General features: G+C 40.3%; 1 protein-coding gene across 8 annotated transcripts in view; it reads right to left on the bottom strand.

The window, feature by feature from the left end:
- HHAT (hedgehog acyltransferase) overlaps positions 1 to 6,420 on the bottom strand; it is a 359,469-nt gene extending 353,049 nt beyond the window's left edge. For 3 of the 8 annotated variants that reach the window (XM_033438077.2, XM_049701431.1, XM_049701437.1), the window contains exon 1: positions 5,977 to 6,419. The gene's annotated coding sequence lies outside the window, so the exon portion shown is untranslated. Of the gene's footprint in view, positions 1 to 5,900 lie in introns of all 8 variants that reach the window. The other 5 variants (XR_007473259.1, XM_049701435.1, XM_049701439.1 and 2 more) reach the window with 3 other exon arrangements.
- Positions 6,421 to 18,628: the final 12,208 nt, after the last annotated feature.

Below are 18,628 nucleotides of genomic sequence, written 5' to 3'. Positions count from 1 at the left end.
ACTAAAAGCACGGAGGCCGGATAGTATGATAGTTTAGAGGATGGCTCTGGAGTCAGAATGCCAAAGGCTGAATCCCAGCTTTGCTACTTTCTAGCTGTGTGACCCAGCACAAGTTGCATGACCTCACTGTACCTCAATGTCCTTACTTATGAAATAGAGATAATAATAACCCTCAGAGAGTTGCTGTGAGGATTAAACGGGTTTACAAAGAGATAGAATCTTACCTTGGCCATTGTAAGCTCTAAAATGCTCATTCTTGTTGTGTTTAATATTACTGCTACTATTAAGTATACTGAAAGGCTTAATTATTCTTGCCAATCATACTCCTTCAAATATTTAGAGATAATTAATGCTACCCGCTCCATCCCAAGCCCTCTTCCAGGACAAACCCCCATGCTTCCTTCAATCATTTCAGTGGCTTGCTTCCCAGACCCTTTCCCATTCTGTCAGTTATCTCTTTATAGTATAGGTACCTAAAGCTGAACCCAAAATTCCAGCTGTGGCAGAGCAAGAGTAGGACAAGACCATCGTCTCTCTTCTTCCGAAGCTATACTTCAAACAGTGAAATCTTAGACTCATTCCTGCATTCGACAGATATCAGTGAGCTCCTACCGAAGATCAGGAACTGCACTATTTGTGAAGGCAAAATATAAAGATTCTGTCTGTAGGATCCCCCAAATACAGCTACCCCAGAAACGTCCATGCCCTAATCCCTGAACATGCAAATATGTTACCTTACATGGAAAAGGGACTTTGCAGATGTGATCAAGTTAAAGATCTTGAGATGAGGACATTATCCCTGATTATCTATGTGGGCCCATGTAATCACAAGGGTCATTCTAAGAGGGAAGAAGGAGGGTCAGAGACAGAGAGGAGATATGATGATGGAAGCAGAGGTTAGAGTGGTAACCCTTTGAGGATGGAGGAAGGGGCTGAGAACAAAGGAATGGTAGAGGCAGAGAACAGCAGCAACGAAGAAAGACACCATTCCTCTGCCTCGCCCCCCACCACTCCAAGCCTCCAGAAGGAATGCAGCCCTGCCACCCCATCGTGGACTTCTGATTCCCAGAACTGTAGGTAATCAATTTCTGTTGTTTGAAGCCACTAAGTTACAGAAACTAATATGCTACCCCTGCCCTCAATTAGCTCATGGCCTAGTGGAAGGAAAGTACCTAATTAAAGGGATTTATCTAAAACATCAGAATATTTTAATCTAATTGTTATAAACTTTAAAAACTTAAACTGCAAGAAAATGAAACCTGAAAACAAAAATTTTGCATTCAGTTCTCAACTTAGCATTTTTTTTGGCTTCTGTCTCACACTGATATCAATCTTAATATCAAACATAACTCTTAAGTCCTTTTATATGAACTGCCCTTAAGCCAGATCTCTGCTGTTAAAGATTGGCAGAAACGGAGTCAGATTTATAAGCCCCTAGTTCAGAAAAGCTACTGGTGTGATATTGTATCCTTTCCCCGGAAAATTCTCAACCTATTTTAAGCCTGTTTAATCACCAAGAATCATGCCCACCACATCTTCCACTCTCCAGATTAGGGGCATCTTGAGTGAATCAAATTTCTTAATAATATATTTTAAGTAAACTTTGTATTAAAGTATGCTTAAAGAAAAAAAAAATGTAAGGCTTTCAAAAAGCAGACTCACGCCAGGAATTACTGCTCAGATGAAAAACTGAATGCCCCTTCTGTTCTTTCCTTATAACTCCACTAAAGGTGACCACTAGCCTGACTCCTAACGCCCTAGTTTATTTAGTTTTGCCCATCTTCGGACTTCAAAAAAAAAAAAAAATGGAATCACATAGCTCTTACTCTTGTCGTGTCTGCCTTCTTTTGGCCCCACTTTATATTTGTACGGCTCATCCGTGTTGTGTATAAAGCAATACTTTGTTATTCTTATTACTGTGGCGTATACCATTGTATAAGCAATTTACTTAGGCTTTTGTCCATTCTACTCTGGATGAACCCACGGGTTGTTTCCCACTTGGGGCTATAAGGAATAATACGGCTCTGCATATACTTTTACATGTCTTTCGGTACAAATACACCTGTCTTACTGCTTAGTGTTTATCAAAGAATGATAGAAACTAAACAGTAAACTAGGTCATAGGGGATGTGTATGTTCGTCTTTAGTAAATGATACTGCAAAACAATTTCCAAAAGTTACACTAATTTTCATAACAATCAGCAATGTATGAGAAGTTCAGGTTTTCCATATCCTAACCAATACTCAGCACTGCCAGGTTTTTGGGTTTGTTTTTTGTTTTTAGCCACTCTGTTGCGTATAGAGTGATATCCCATTGTAGTTTTCATTTGCATTTCCCTAATTACTAATGAGGTTAACCACTTTTTCATATGTTTATTGGGAATCTGGAAATCTTTTGGGGAAGTGACTTGCCCGTTCTTCTACTGGGCTTTTTCTCAATGATTTGTAAAAATTATTTCTACATTCTGGGTATGAGTCCTTTATGGGATATAACTATCACAAATACCTTCACCCATTCTGTAGCTTGCCTTTTCACTCTCTTTATGGAATCTTTAGATGAACAGTAGTTCTTACCAATATTTTCCTTTATAACTACTGCTTTTTGTGTCCTAGTCAATAAACCTTTGTCATAAAGGTGTTTGACTTTGCTTTCTTCCAGAAGCTTTCTTGTTTTAGATTTCACATTTAGGTGTATGATGTATCTTGATTAATTTTTGTGTATGGGGTGAGGTAGATGATCAAAATTCATCTTGTCCATTTGCAATATCCAATTGGCCCAGCATCGTTTACTGAAAAGGCTGTCCTTTCTCCAGAGCACTGCAGCGCCACTTCTCTCATAAATCAAGAGACCTCATACATGTGAGGCTGTTCATGGATTCTCTACTCAGTTCCGTGGCCTGTCTAGCACTGTGCCAACACCATGCTGACAAGCTACGTACAGTACTATTAGCTTGAGTTTTCCAATTGTGTTCTTTTACTTAGATTTTCTAGAATTTCCAAATATATTTTAAAATTGGCTTACTATTTTTGTAAAAAATCTGCTGGGATTTTGATTGGGATTATACTGAATCCACACATTTATTTGTAGAGCAATGACTTACCCTTCATTATTTTAAAACTTTAAATTCTCTCAATAATGTTTTACTTTGCAAAGAATTTTTATCACAAATGGGTGTTGAAGTTTATCAAGTAGTTTTTTTCCTTTATTCTGTGACTGTGGTTAAATTATTTATTGATTTTCTAATGTTAGACAAAGTTTACATTCCTGGAATAAATCCAACTTGGTCATGGTTTGGTATCCTATAAATATAGGTATAGGTCACTAGATTTGATTTACCAATACCCATTTTAGGGCTTTTGCATCTTTTCTGTGAGAGTTTGGACTATAGTTTCTTGTAACCTCCTTATCAAGCTTTAGTAACAAGGTTATGCTGGCCTTATAAAAGCAGTCAGGGAGTATTCCTTCTTTTTCATTTTTTAAAATGTTTGTAATATTGCACTAGTGACACCATCTAGGCCTGGAAATTCTGCTATGAAAAGATTTTTAATTACATATTTAATTTCTTTATAGATATGGAACTATACAGATTTTCTAGTTCTTATGTCTTATGAGGTATTTTATTGAAAAAACTTGTCCATTTCATCTGAATTTTCAAATGTATTACCATAAAATTGTTCATAATAATATCTGAAGATTTTTTAAATGTCTGTAGGATATGTAGTGATAACTCCTTTTTTCTTCCCTGACACTGGTAATACCATACACCATTGGAGGGAGGGAAGGGAAGATGGTCATGCATTATATGACACAAATAAATCCACTATCGCTGGAATATTTTCCAGCAGAATTACGCACAGAAGGAGCAAGAGAGGTAGAGCATGTAAACAATCCAGCAATTCTCTCTCAACAGCTTTTATCATCACAAACAACCGTGCACCTGCGGAAAAGGAGACACGAACTGAAGGAGAAGGGAACAGCCATTAGTAACGCTGTAGGGTGGCCAGCAAGAACGTGGAGGAAGAAAAACCACCACTGGCTGGGTTTGTAATCTCGATACCCAGCCCTCCACCCACAAGATGTCCATAGGCAGAATTCAGGAGGCCATGAACTTAAATTTCTTTTCTCATATGTCTGTATTTTCACGAACCTCTAACTGAAATTCAGGATTTCATTTGATTGTAAGTGCGAAGAGCAAATCACACTAGTAAGAGCATTTCTGGTGACTGTCACCAATAAGTGTCACAAATTCTGTCATACTACAGTGCAGCTGTTGCAAATACTGCAAAACATCATTTACATGGGCATCACTACTTTGAAATTCTGAGACTTACCTGATACAGCCCTGAATTTTGTCACTTAATGCACTAATCAAGAAAAAAAATACTATTATAAATGTTGGGGGGTTTACACTATTTTGATCACTGTTTCAATATAATTTGTAACTCTATGTACTTTGAAATGCCTTTTAAAAATTGGCTTCCCCAGACTCCAAAGAAGTCCATGGCACAAAAAAAGGGTAAGGAACCCCTACAAAGAATCAAGGATCTCACCCAAGCCATGGAACTCCCAGGCAACGGTTAAGGAGCACTTCCCTTTGGCCAGGCCCTGGCCTGGACGAAGACACACAGATGAGTAAGGCTCACCCTGGCTAGTCCCTGACATTACCTTCAGAGCTCCCACCAACATCTAGCCACCCACAAAATGACTGCTCTCTCTAAAGACTTGGCCTTCACTCTAAGTTAGTCTATATAACTTACTTCCCAAGGAGGGGGCAAAGTAAACAGCAGATAAAGCATAGGCTTTGACCCAGAAAGAGGAGTGCAAAACCCCATCCCAGCACTTACTTTCTGTGGCTCTGGCATCTAAGTATTCCTTTCTTCTGCTGTGAAAAGGGCTAACACTAGGTATCCTTCCCAGTTATTGCAAGGTTTAAAAATAATGGATTTAAAGCACCTGACAAGCACATCGTCCCCATCACTATTAGCTGAATCTTTCAAGTCAGAACTGACTGTTCCTATCCAACACTTAATCACAGTTAGGGGCTGCCACTGAGAAAGGAGGGAGACAAATTATAGGAAAGGCGGAACATGAAGAATGAAAGGGAAAAAAAAAATCATACTTATTCTTCAAATTCCAGTATAAAAACCACCCCCTCCTCAGGAAAGCCTTCCCTCTCCTCGTGTTCCCATAGCACTTATCACATGGAAGTAAACTCCTAGCTGTGCGAATGAATGAAGGAGGAATACAAATCAGAAAAGGACAGAAACAGTGAGTCGCACCCCCATATAATGTAAACCACCGAGGATACCGACTGGCTAGCCTGACTGCCCTGATCCAAGAGCCACGAAGCAATGAAGCAGCACATTTCTTACCACCAGTGCTATCCATCCCAGTACCTCTCCCGCCCACTTTGTAGGGCTTGAGAGGAGGAGGGCCTTTCCACATCAAGACTGATGCCACCTAAAGGCCACAGGTAGAAGAAAAGAGGGAAACTGAGTCCGGAGAGTAGAAAGCAAAAGTCTCTAACTTTGGGGGTCACTGGAGCCGCAGCAGTCAGGCAGGCGCACTTCTAAGATCGCCAAGGGGACCGGCGTCCACACTTCCAGCAACAGTGCCAGAAACTGGGGACGAAGCCAAGGATGGGGGACGCTGGCAGGGGCGTGAGCGGACTCGGCCGGCCGGGGGTGGAACGCAGCCTTGACCCGGGCGCACGCCCCCCTCACCCCCCCCACCCACCGCCTTTGTCTTCGCTCCTCTGCCCCGCCCTCGGGCGCGCACGCAGGAACGGGAATTGGAAACAGAAAGCATATTGGGCGTTTCTTTTTCTCAACCGAGTCAGTCGAAGCAGAAAGTCAACACCTAACTTCCCGAGGACCCGCTACGATTACCAGCTACCAACCTCCGGGCTGTCCCGGGTGGCGGCAGCGTTGGTGACGCTCACGCGCGCCCCGAGTTCCCAACAACCCTCTCCGCACCTCCGAGCCGGCGGCGGCGGCGGCGGCGACGGGCTTCCCGGGAAGCTGCCCTCTTCCCCGGGAGCGGCGGTTGGAGAACCAGCCCCGCGCGCGTCCTCGGAGCACGTCCCCGCCGCCGCCGTGCCCGCGCGCGCCGCTCCAGGCCGCCGGGCTCGCAAGCAGGCGGCGCCCCGGGAGCGGTGGCGAGCAGGCCGCGCGGCTGCAGGGGTCCCGCAGGAGGACTGCCCGCCACTCCGCACCCGGAGCGCCTGGCGCCGGCCCGCGGAGCCCCAGCCCCCGCTCACCCGTGGGCCCCGGTGCCTGCGCCCAGCAGCGCACGGACCTCTCCACCCCCGTTTGTTAATTGCAGGCCTGGGGCTGCAGGTTTGGGAGCGGAAGTCACCTGAAGTCCAGCCCCAGTGGTCCCCACGTACTTTGTACGCGAAAGGAGGTAGCTCGGTGGGGTGGAAAGAGGGCGGGCCTTGCCGTTCCGGCGGCTTCTTGCTGTGTGAATTTAGCGCCTGTGAGCCTCCTTGTCCTTCTCTGTAAAGCGGAAATAAGCTTCCCGGCTTTCCTGGAGAATTAGAGTGAAGACCAAATGGGATGAACTTCATGAACTGTAAAGCAGCTTACAAAGATGATCAGCACTGCAAAATGTATATCAGTGATTTTGAATAGGTCGTAAAAGAGTGGAAGATCTGAAGCTGCCTTGGACCGTGACTTTGTGCCAGGTGTTACTCAGAGGCCTCCAACGCCAAGGCTGCCAGAGTTCCACAGACTTACCTGGGCAGGAGAATCACCTGGGCTCTTGTTAAAACCGCTGGCACCTGGATCCCTCTTCAAACCAAAAGAATCAGACTCCCCAGGGGAGGGGTGTTTCAGGTGGTTCTGTGGTCAGGTGAACGTGGACAACTCTGCGTTAGGCAGCAGGAAAATACAGAGGCCGTGCTCAAAGTTTATTCTAGCAGTCATTGAAATAGTCCAGGAGATTATTTTTCTGATCGCAAAATTCTTTGGGAAACCAGAATATAAACTCTCTGAGGACAGGAACTATCTCCTCGTTCAGCTCCCACCATCCGCAGCCCCAACACAGTACAGGATGGTGTTAAGTAAGCAGGTGTAAATAAACTAGTCCCAAGTAGGAGTGCCAGATGTAGCAAATAAAAATACAGGCTGCCCAGCTAAAATTGAATCTAGTCTCAGATGAACAATGAATACTATTTTTTTAGTATGCGTGTGGCCCATGCAATATTTGGGACATACTGATGCTTTTTTAAAAAAGTATTTGTTGTTTATCTGAAATTCAGATTTAATTGGGCATCCTGTATTTGATCTGGCAACCCTCACCTGAAGGGTTTGGCAGAGGGAGGGACAGAGTAAGAACTCTCACTACTCAGGTAGTGTCAAACTCAGGGACAGGAATGAGATAACTCCTGTGTTATTTCTAAATGACACTATTGGACAATAATGTAGGTTCACTGTCATTTACATTTAACCACTTTCTGCACACACAACATATTCACTGGAAAACACAAATGAAAATAAGGGCAGATTCCATCATAGGTAAATTAGAAACATCAATTAAATAAAAATAGTCAAAATTGAAATGTAAGCAATAGACCGGGGAAAGTACTTGCAGGAACTATGATACAAAGTGTTACTGTTTATTATATATAAATTAAATACAATTAATAAGAAAACATTAGAATCCAATTGTAGATGAGCAAGACACATGAATAAACAATCCACTAAAAAAAAACTAGGATATACAATAAGGACACAAACATACTGAAAGAAGCTCAAAGAAGTGCAAAGTAAAATAACACAATTTTTCACAAAAATAGTTGACAAAAATTAATAAATGGCATTAAAGGCTGGCGAGGGTGCTGTGTGACAGCACTTATACACTTTTTAGGTAGGTAAGCGATTTGGCAATATCAAAACCCTTACAATTATGAAAACCCTTAATGTTTAAACCTTTTGATGTTGAATTTTGTTTATGGGAATAAATCCAAAGGAGATAATCCATAATGTAGAAAATGCTCTTTACAAACAAAGATTTCAATTTTAATTTATATTGTTTTAATTTATACCATAATAAGGTAAATATAGTATAATGCACCAAAATATAGTATAACTGGGGGGGGGGGGAATCCTGAAAATTCCCTAATTTTCCAAAAATAAAAAAGTGGAAATTAAACTAAAACTTATATACTCTGTCATCTATTATACTTGCAACCTCTTAAAATAATGATTACTATTCATATGTAATATGATCATAACTAAATTTTTTTTTTTTTTTGCGGTACGCGGGGCTGTCACTGTTGTGGCCTCTCCCATTGTGGAGCACAGGCTCCGGACGTGCAGGCTCAGCGGCCATGGCTCACGGGCCCAGCCCCTCCGCGGCATGTGGGATCTTCCCGGACCGGGGCACGAACCCGTGCCCCCTGCATCGGCAGGCGGACTCTCAACCACTGCGCCACCAGGGAAGCCCTAAATATTTTTTTAAACTTGTGCATGGAAAAATGATTGGAAAGGAAATAAGGTTAAATTTGGGTGGTGGGACTTTATTCTTAATTTTTCCACTTTTTTATTAAGCACAAATTAATTTTATAACAGAAAAATCTTAAGGTGATACCCCCTAAAAAACAAAGGACTTTTCTTATAATGTCAGTTTTACAAACTCTAGAATCTCACCATTGCACACTCATGTATTAAATGCTGAAACTATCTAAACAATAAAAGCTCCTTAAAACATTTTCCCTAAATATAAACACCTTAGCCAGCTCTGCATGCTGTCTGTTAACCTAGGGTCTATCTTAGCAAATTGTTCTATGTTGAATCTATCAACTTTGTCATTCACATAACCATACCGTAATTAAAGTACCTTAAATATTATTTTTAATTCAGCAAATTATATACAGCCTTGGGTTTTACATTCTAAAAGGGGACAAGCTTAATAGCATCGAGTTTTTTTTAATTTTGTAGTAAAATACCCATAACACAACATTTACCATCATAACCATTGTTAGGTGTACAGTTCAGCAGTGTTAAGTATATTCACGTTGTTGTGCCACTCCAGACTCTTTACATCTTGCAGCACTGAAACTCTGTACCCATTAAAAAGTAACTCCTCACTATGCTAGTCCCTGGCAACCACCATTCTACTTTCTGTCTCTATGAATTTGACTACTCTAGGCCACTTATATAAATGGAATCATACAGCATTTGTCCTTTTGTGAGTGGCTTATTTCACTTAGCATAATGACCTCAAGGCTTAGCCTGTTGTATCATGTGCCAGAATTTCCTTCCTTTTTTAAAGCTGAATAGTATTCCTTTGTATGTATAGACAATCTTTATCCATTCACCTGTCAATGGACACTTGAGTAGCTCCTACCTTTTGGCTACGCTGAATAATGCTGCTGTGAACATGGGTATATAAGTACCTCTTCCAGACTCTGCTTCCAATTCTTCTGGGTATATACCCAGAAATGGAATTGTTGGATCAAATAGTAATTCTATTTTTTTAATTTTTGGAGGAACAGCCATACTGTTTTCCGTAGCCTGTTTTCCATAGCTACACCATTTTACATTCCAAGCAACACGTACAAGGATTCCAATTTCTCTACATCCTCACTTTATTTTGAAATTCATTTGTTTTTTGTTGTTGTTTTGTTTTGTGTTGTGTTTATTTGTTTGTTTTGATAACAGCCATCCTAATAGGTATGAGGTGATAAATCATTGTGATTTTGATTTGTATTTCTCTAATGATTAGTGATGCTGACCATTTTTCATGTGCCTATTGACCATTTCCAAGTCTTCTTTGGAGAAATGTCTATTCAAGTCCTTGGCCCGTTTTTTAATCAGGTTGTCATTTTGATGTTGAGTTGCTGTAGGAGTTCTTTATATATTCTGGATATTAACCACTTATCAGACATATGATTTCCAAGTATTTTCTCCCCTTCTGTGGGTTGCCCTTTCACTCTGTTGATTGTGTCCTTTGATGCACAAAAATTTTTAATTTTGATGAAGTCCAGTATATCTATTTTTTTCCCTGCAAGCACTGTGGGTGTCATAGCCGGGAAATCATTGCCAAATCCAGTGTTATGAAACTTTTCCTCTAATATTCCCCTGTTTTTTTTCATAGTTTTATAGTTTTAGTTCTTTATAGTAGATATTTGATCCATTTTGAGTTAATTCCTGTATATTGGGTAAAGCAAGGGTCCAAATTCATTCTTTTGCATGTGCATATCCAGTTTTCCCAACACCATTTGTTGAAAAGCATGGACATCTCGCAAAGGCCAGGGTTTAGAGTGGAAGGAGTGGATGGTTGGATATTCAGCCCCTTTTGGAAGTGAGAGGGAAGATAACTGGAGTAAATGTCAGAATCTAGACACCAGGAGAAAAGTTGTGGGTGTTGAAGAGGAGAGGATTTTCCCTTCTCTCTTCAGTGCTTTACACATAGGCGGAAGTATCTGGCCTTCAGTGATCTGTGCCTGTCTTAGAGCAGAAGTATCAGGGTTCTGGAGCTCCCTGACTTGGAGCTGAAGTGGCCAGTCCAGGGCCCAGACATAGCCAGAGATGCTTTGCCTTGGAAGGCCTCTGTTCTGACCATTCAAGTAAAGCCAGAGAAATTCCTCCCTGGAGTTGAGAAGCGAACCATGCCTAGAGTAAACTGACCAAAATTGATGATAACTGAGGTTTAAAAGAGGAAACTAATTTGTGCCTTGGTATTATGTTTCTTTAAAAGCAAAAATATCAAAATTAGTATGTAAATGTGGGCAATTAATGGTCAGTCATTCTTTATACCATTATTTTGATCCTAAAGTCATTAATCAGGTGCCTTCACTGGGCATGTTTTCTCTCCGGCCCTCTCAGTTAGTGGGGCCTAAGTAGTCTAGTGGGGCCTCCTGTCTCGACAGGCAGCCCTGAGCACCTGGGAGCCACTCTCCAGATGGCAGGACTGGTACTTAGGAAGGATTAACCAGCCAACTCTTCTTTGTGAATTCAACTATGACTCATAGAAATTATACTGATTCAACAGAGGCACAAATGATTGTTGAGACTTAATTGATAAAGGCTTAAAGATAAAGGAGTGAATTTCTAATTATGAAATTTCAGGCATAGGCAATAATGGGGAGCTATTCAGAAGGATTCAAGGGCCTTCCCAACCCTCACCACCTGGCACAGGCTCTCATCTGCTCCACCTACGAGGATGTTCGCTCTACTTTATGGTGATTTGCAATAGTCAACATTGACCTAGCATTTGTCCAGCATCTACTTTACACACAGCACAAATTGAATGCTGGGGGAGATTTTTTAAGTGAAAAAAAGACTTGTCCCACAGGAAGTTGCAGTCTAGCTGGGGATTCATCAAATATACACAGAACAGCTAAAAATAATAAGTATATTTAAAATAATATAATTCAAACTGCCCATAAATGCTGAAGAATGGATTCATATCAGTAGCGTAAACTCTACAGAGGACAAGTCAATGCCACCTCCTCCGAGAAGCCTTCCCTGACCACCTTGGCAAAATTAGTCTCTGCCCAGTCATTCTCTGTTCTATTACACTATTCTTTTATATTTTACTATAGCACTGCCACTCTCTGAACTTCTCTTGGTTTTTTAACAGGTGTTTATTATCTATGCCAGTATTATTCCGGCTATTTGCAAGACATAACACTTTAGTAGATTGTAAAATAAAGCTAACGGGTCATAACCAGACTTAATTTTTTTTAAACAAAGTACAATAGGATAGAGTAGAATAGAATAGAATGAGAACACATCACTGGATTTTTATTAAGAATTGTGAACTTGGAAATACTGCATCTGTTTGCTAGGAACAGAATTAAGAGAAATAATGGAAGGCTATGATGAATTTCAGTTGACTAATACAAGTTATTCTACCTTCTTCTAATTAACATCTCATTCTATTTTTTGGTATATGATGTGAATATGACCATCACCATTACAAGACAATTAACCAGAATTTATATTTTATATTAAAATTTTTCAGACTTCATTTAAAGCATTTTTCTGAAAGAACGTTATCAAACATGATATGTTTCAGGTTTGCGTCAAATGTACATTTAATTAAATTAGCATGAATTTCCCTTTAATGGGATTTCTCCTTACCATTACAAGAGCAAAGAAAGATGAAGGGAAAATTGGAGGAACGCCCCAGTTCAAACTCTAGGTATCTAGAACTGTAGACAATGTTGAGAAAAATATTGGCTCTAATAGTAAGCTTCAACTTCATTGGAGGAGCATTCTAAAAAGAAAAAAAGAATGGAAGATCTTATGAGGCAGATTATTTACAGTATTTTTTTCAGTGAGTAAAATCCAACAAAAGCGACAAATCCCAATATATTATTTGTAATGACACCTTCAAAACTAAGTAGGACACTTAGAAACACAGCATACTGGACTTGTCAACAAGCCACTCAAACACTTTTAAATGAAAACAAAAGACGAAAAATTATTGGCACAGTTTCTTAGTTGTTCTACAGACTGTTAATGAGATTTTGTTGCATATGGTTTGGCAAAGAGAAAATGGCTCATACAGATGTTAAAACATTACTCTTCTAACATAAATAGAAATGATGCGTATGATTTTTAATGCTAAATCAGCTGATAAATTAAAATTTACAACTCTTTGGGATAATACTATTTCTAGTTGAATCTGCACTATTGCAGAAACTTCCAAAGCCATGCTCCTCATGTAGTTAAAATCCAGTATCGAGTTTGAGATCCATCTCCAAAAGAGCATGGGTGCTCTAAGTTATTCAACTCTTCTAGTTTATGCAAGATGACAAGGAATGTGTCTGTGTGTGTGCGTGTGCGTGTGTTTAAATTTAACCTGGCATACACTGGGTCAGATGTATTTACAAAACTGGAAAAAAAAATGCCTTGTCGGTCAATATCTATCAAACTGGAAAAATAATAAAGGAAGTGTGAGTGGTGGAGCCAGCAGATGTGGCTAGAAAACATAACAACAATTATTTAAATATTGTTAAAAGCTACTAATAACACTTGTGCTTAGAATCAATAGGAATTCTACTTGACATCTCTAGAAATGATTCTGCTGTATCTCATGGAAGCGTTTAAAAAACAAAAAAAAGAGGGCTTCCCTGGTGGCGCAGTGGTTGAGAGTCCGCCTGTTGATGCAGGGGACGCAGGTTCGTGCCCCGGGTCGGGAGGATCCCACGTGCCGCGGAGCGGCTGGGCCCGTGAGCCATGGCCGCTGAGCCTGCACGTCCGGAGCCTGTGCTCCACAACGGGAGAGGCCACAACAGTGAGAGGCCCGCGTTAACCATGGTGAAGGTGTTAAATTTATTAAAGAGAGCATGGAACAGCCAAAATATTGACGTGTTTTGTTCAGACTGGAGCTAGCCAGACCCTCATGCTGAAGCATACTGAATGAAGTTCACTGACTGTCCTAAGAGAACCCAAGGAAAATGTGACTCACTATTAAGCATGGTGAGTAAACTCAGAAATGAGTCACATTTTTCTATATGAAAAGCAATCTCATTTGGCAAGCAATCTCACTTTTGAAGATGATGTTTGGGATTTAGAATTAGTATATTTAACTGATGATATTGATTTTTTTTTTTTTTTTTTTTGCAGTACGCAGGCCTCTCACTGTTGTGGCCTCTCCCGTTGTGGAGCACAGGCTCCGGACGCACAGGCTCAGCGGCCATGGCTCACGTGCCCAGCCGCTCCGCGGCACGTGGGATCTTCCCGGACCGGGGCATGAACCCGTGTCCCCTGTATCGGCAGGCGGACTCTCAACCACTGTGCCCCCAGGGAAGTCCGATACTGATATTTTTAATAAACTGAAATTTATAACTTCAGGGAGAAAACAACATGATAATTCAGCAAGCTAAACATATCCAGGATTCCAAACGACATTTTGTTATGGCAAGTAATGTGAAAGCAATCACCCTCGCTCCTACTTGTTCCCAGTATTATCACAACATATTGAAAAGGACATTATCAGTAAAGACAGGGACGGAAATCAAATTAGGGAAATTGTTACATTCCATTTCTCAGTTTCAAATGTGTAATCATTACTTTCCAGAAGAGAAATTATAAATAGTAAGAAAATTCTTTCAGATGAAAAAACCATTTTCTTTTTTAAAATTCTGAATCAATAATTGACCTAAACTTGGTGCCTCAGAGAGGCAAATGAATTATTGCACCTTAGTTCTTCATTTGCACTAAAGGATGATCACAAGGAATTAAATTCGTCACCATTTTAGGGTGAGATTAAAGAAGAATCTCCATTGCCAGGTAAAAAGAATGCATCAGGGGCTTCCCTGGTGGCGCAGTGGTTGAGAGTCCGCCTGCCAATGCAGGAGACACGGGTTCGTGCCCTGGTCTGGGAGGATCCCACATGGCGCGGAGCAGCTGGGCCCGTGGGCCATGGCCGCTGAGCCTGCGCGTCCGGAGCCAGTGCTCCGCAACGGGAGAGGCCACAACAGTGAGAGGCCCGCGTACCACAAAAAAAAAAAAAAAAAAAAAAAGAATGCGTCACTATTATTACCATTATTGCATGAACCAGGATTTTCAAACTTTAAAACTGATTAAAACAAAGGAGAGAAACAGGCTCGTGCATTGATGCACGAAGTATTGTCCTTGTATGTTCTGGACTGGAATGAACTGAGAAGCGTACAAGCACCTAGTGCACTAAATAAAATCTTGCGTAATTTTTGTCTTTGTATTGCTTATTTGGGAATTTTTTCTATGCTGCATTCAAGTATTAATATTAATTCTGGGTTTTTTTTTAATACGTAATAAGAGTGTTACTCTACAAAACTTTTTATTCTGTTGGGTGAGGAGAAGAGAAAACGAATGAATTTCTCAGCTGTGCAAAAGTATTCTTACTGGGAGGTGTGATTTGCGAGAAGGTTGAAAAGCACCCGACCTGTTAGTGTCTACCCTCCCCTGAAAACAGCCCCTATAGAATATAAACTCCAGAAGGGCAAGAGTTTGAATTGTCTTGTTCATCATCAAATATCCAGTACTACATAGCATAGTACCTAGTACATAGTCAATAAATATGTGTGGAATACACGAACTAACCAAATTGCAAGGGAAAAAAATTCATAGTTTGTGATTTATCTCTTGTTTGCTTTATCCAGGCATCTTTCTCCCTTCTAAAGATGTGGGTTTTAGAAGATAAAGAGAAGTTACTAGAGTCATTTCCTCTGAGGGCCTGCAGGTTGCTAAGAACCGGGAAGGACTCCAATCTCTTCTAGTTTGGGAGAAGATTGTAGATGACCTTGAGTTCTAGGCCGTAGGAAGAAGCCCTGGATGGGAAGTGACTAAGAGCAACGGGAGGGATCATGTGCAGGTCAAACTACAGGCTTACAACGGACTGTTACTTTTCTGTTTTTTTTTTTTTTTTTTTTGTGGTACGCGGGCCTCTCACTGTTGTGGCCCCTCCCGTTGCGGAGCACAGGCTCCGGACGGGCAGGCTCAGCGGCCATGGCTCACGGGCCCAGCCGCTCCGCGGCATGTGGGATCTTCCCGGACCGGGGCACGAACCCGTGTCCCCTGCATCGGCAGGCGGACTCTCAACCACTGTGCCACCAGGGAAGCCCCAGACTGTTACTTTTCAAACTTCACAGAAAGCAGCTGTGCCTTGTGTAAGGTTGCTGAGCTCTTTTTTAGCTGAAAGAGATAGTCTAGTCCCCATCCCTCATCTTATGGAGGTGGAATCAGCACAAAGTAGGAAATAGAAATGAGAAATGGTCTTTAGATGTTGAGGGAGGGGACAGAGTCAAATGTAGGTTAGCTTTCATTTCCTCTTTATAAAATGGGGATAATATTTGTACCATATCACTGAGATGTTATGGGGATTAACTGAAATAGTAAATGTGAAAAGCCAAGTACAGTGCCTGGCCCATAATATGCACTCAGTCATCATTAGCTATTATTATAACTATGAGCAATAGAACATAAGATGTTTGGAAATACTAACTGAGGTTTGATTTCTTTCTGTGTCTTTCCGCTACTCTTTCCTCTACCATTCTGTCATATTCTACACATATTGTTCTCAGAGAGTAGAGAAAGCTGAAAATTAAAAGTCTGTTGAATGTCTGAATGGATAACTCGTAGTAGAGATAACATCTTGAAAGGCAGAACTTTCTTTTATTCCAAAAGCTGTGCATTTTGAGAAAGAACCACCCAAGTGTGGAACTGTTTCCTGATTTTTGATTTGGGGTCCAGTGCCCACCCCATGAACCAAATCCCAGGACTAGTGAAGGATAGAAACCCACTATTAGGGGGCAGTGTTTTTCAAACTGTGGGTTGAGACCTTCTCGTGGATAATAAGATTGATTTATTGGGTTAAAGCTGGTATTAAAGGAAATGGAATGAAATAGAAAATACCAGAGTACATTGCAGTACAATGGAGTACATTGGAGTAATAGTAAATATTATTTCACGAAGCTGTTGTTTCACTTATGTTGTGTACATGTACTCAGCCATGATGTAAAATGTATTTCCTACTGTGCTCACAGTCAGTGAAATTTGCACATACCAGAAATGCCATAGCAGAGGGCACGTGTGTCTCTCCATTCAGAGTGTCCCAGGAAGAACAACGGCTCCTGGGAGAATTGCTGCATCCAGAATGGTGCTGGGAGAACACGAAAGCTGTAGGCTAGAGTGGCTGCACAGAGTTCTAGGCATCTTGGCAAGGTGGGAAAAGATATGAAAACTTTCTGTGGCCACCAAGAGGAAGGCATAAGAGGCCGTGAGCCAGCCAAACAGACTCAGAAGAACTAGAGTCTAGACTATGATGATATAGGCAAGGAGAAGCAATGGTGGAAACTTGGACTTCAGGAAATGACACTGGCTTAGGACAATGGGACCATGTGGGAAGAGCTGTAGCAGTGACAGAGCCTCCTGGTGGGCTGTACACTGCTTTCCCTTCCAAATCAGGGTATGCATAAGCTCCACTCCCCAGACAGATGTCCTCTGCAGCTTCAAAGACTGAAAGAAGTAGAAGGAATAAAGAGAAGAAAACTCCTGAATAGCTACCCAAAAGAGACCATGTTTTAATCCTGTTTTAGAACCAGAATTATAAAACAGTATGGAGGTACCTCAAAAAATTAAAAATAGAACTATCATATGATCCAGCAATTCCACTTCTGGGTATTTATCTGAAGAAAATGAAAAGTCTAACTCAAAAAGATATATGCACCCCCATGTTCATTGCAGCATCATTTATAACAGCCAAGATATGGAAACAACCTAAGTGTCCATCAATGGATGAATGGATAAAGAAGAGGTGAGATATATACATATATATATATATAAAATATATATTACATATAATATATAATTGTATATATTATAATAATTATATATATATATAATTCAGCCATAAAAGAATGAAATCTATGCAAAAATCCTCAAGAAAATATTAGCAAACTGAATTCAACAATATATAAAAAGGATCATATACCATGATCAAGTGGGATTTATTCCAGAGATGCAGAGATGGTTCAATATCTGCAAATCAATCAATGTGATATACCACATTAACAAAATGAAAGATAAAAATCACTTGGTCATCTCAATAGATGCAGAAAAACCATTTGACAAAATTCAACACCCATTCATGATGAAAAAAAAAACTCTCAACAAAGTTGGTATAGAGGGAACATATCTCAATATAATAAAGACCATTTATACAAACCCACAGCTAACATCATACTCACTAGTAAAAAACTGAAAGATTTTCCTCTAAAATCAGGAACAAGGGATGTTCACTCGTGCCATTTCTATTTAACGTCGTATTGGAAGTCCTAGCCACAACAATCAAACTATAAAAAGTAATAAAAACATCCAAATTGGAGAGGAAGAAGTAAAACTGTCACTATTTGCAGATGACATGATATAGAAACCCCTAAAGTCTCCACCACAAAACTATTAGTACAAATAAGTGAATTCAGTATAGTTTCAGGATCTAGGTTAATATACAGAAATCTGTTGCTTTTCTGTACACTAATAATGAACTACCATAAAGAGAAAGCAAGAAAACAATCCCATTTAAAATTGTATCAAAAAGAATAAAATATCTAAGAATAAGCTTAACCAAGAAAAAGACCTATACTCTGAAAGCTATAAGACACTGATGAAGGAGATTGAAGACAATACAAATAAATGGAAAGATACCCTGTGTTCATGGATTGGAAGAATTACTATTATTAAAATGTCCATAATACCCAAAGCAATCTACAGATTTAATGCAATCTCTATCAAAATACCCATGACATTTTTCACAGAATTAGAACAAATAATCCTAAAATTTGTTAGGAACCACAAAGACACCAAATAGCCAAAGCAATCTTGAGAAAAAAGAACAAAGCTGGAGGTATCACACTCCCCGACTTCAGACTATACTACAAAGCTGCAGTAATCAAAACAAATTGGTATGGCACAAAAACAGACACACATCAACAGAACAGAATAGAGAGCCCAGAAATAAACCCATGCATATATGATCAATTAATCTATAACAAAGGAGGCAAAAATATACAATGAAGAAAAGAGAGTCTCTTCAGTAAGTGGTGTTAGGAAAACTGGACAGCTACATGTAAAAGAATAATGTTAGAACATTTTCTCACACCATATACAAAAAGAAACTCAAAATGGATTA

This window comes from Orcinus orca, chromosome 1, assembly GCF_937001465.1.
Source record: "Orcinus orca chromosome 1, mOrcOrc1.1, whole genome shotgun sequence".
Classification (NCBI taxonomy): domain Eukaryota; kingdom Metazoa; phylum Chordata; class Mammalia; order Artiodactyla; family Delphinidae; genus Orcinus; species Orcinus orca.
This window is presented reverse-complemented; position numbering and strand designations above follow the sequence as displayed.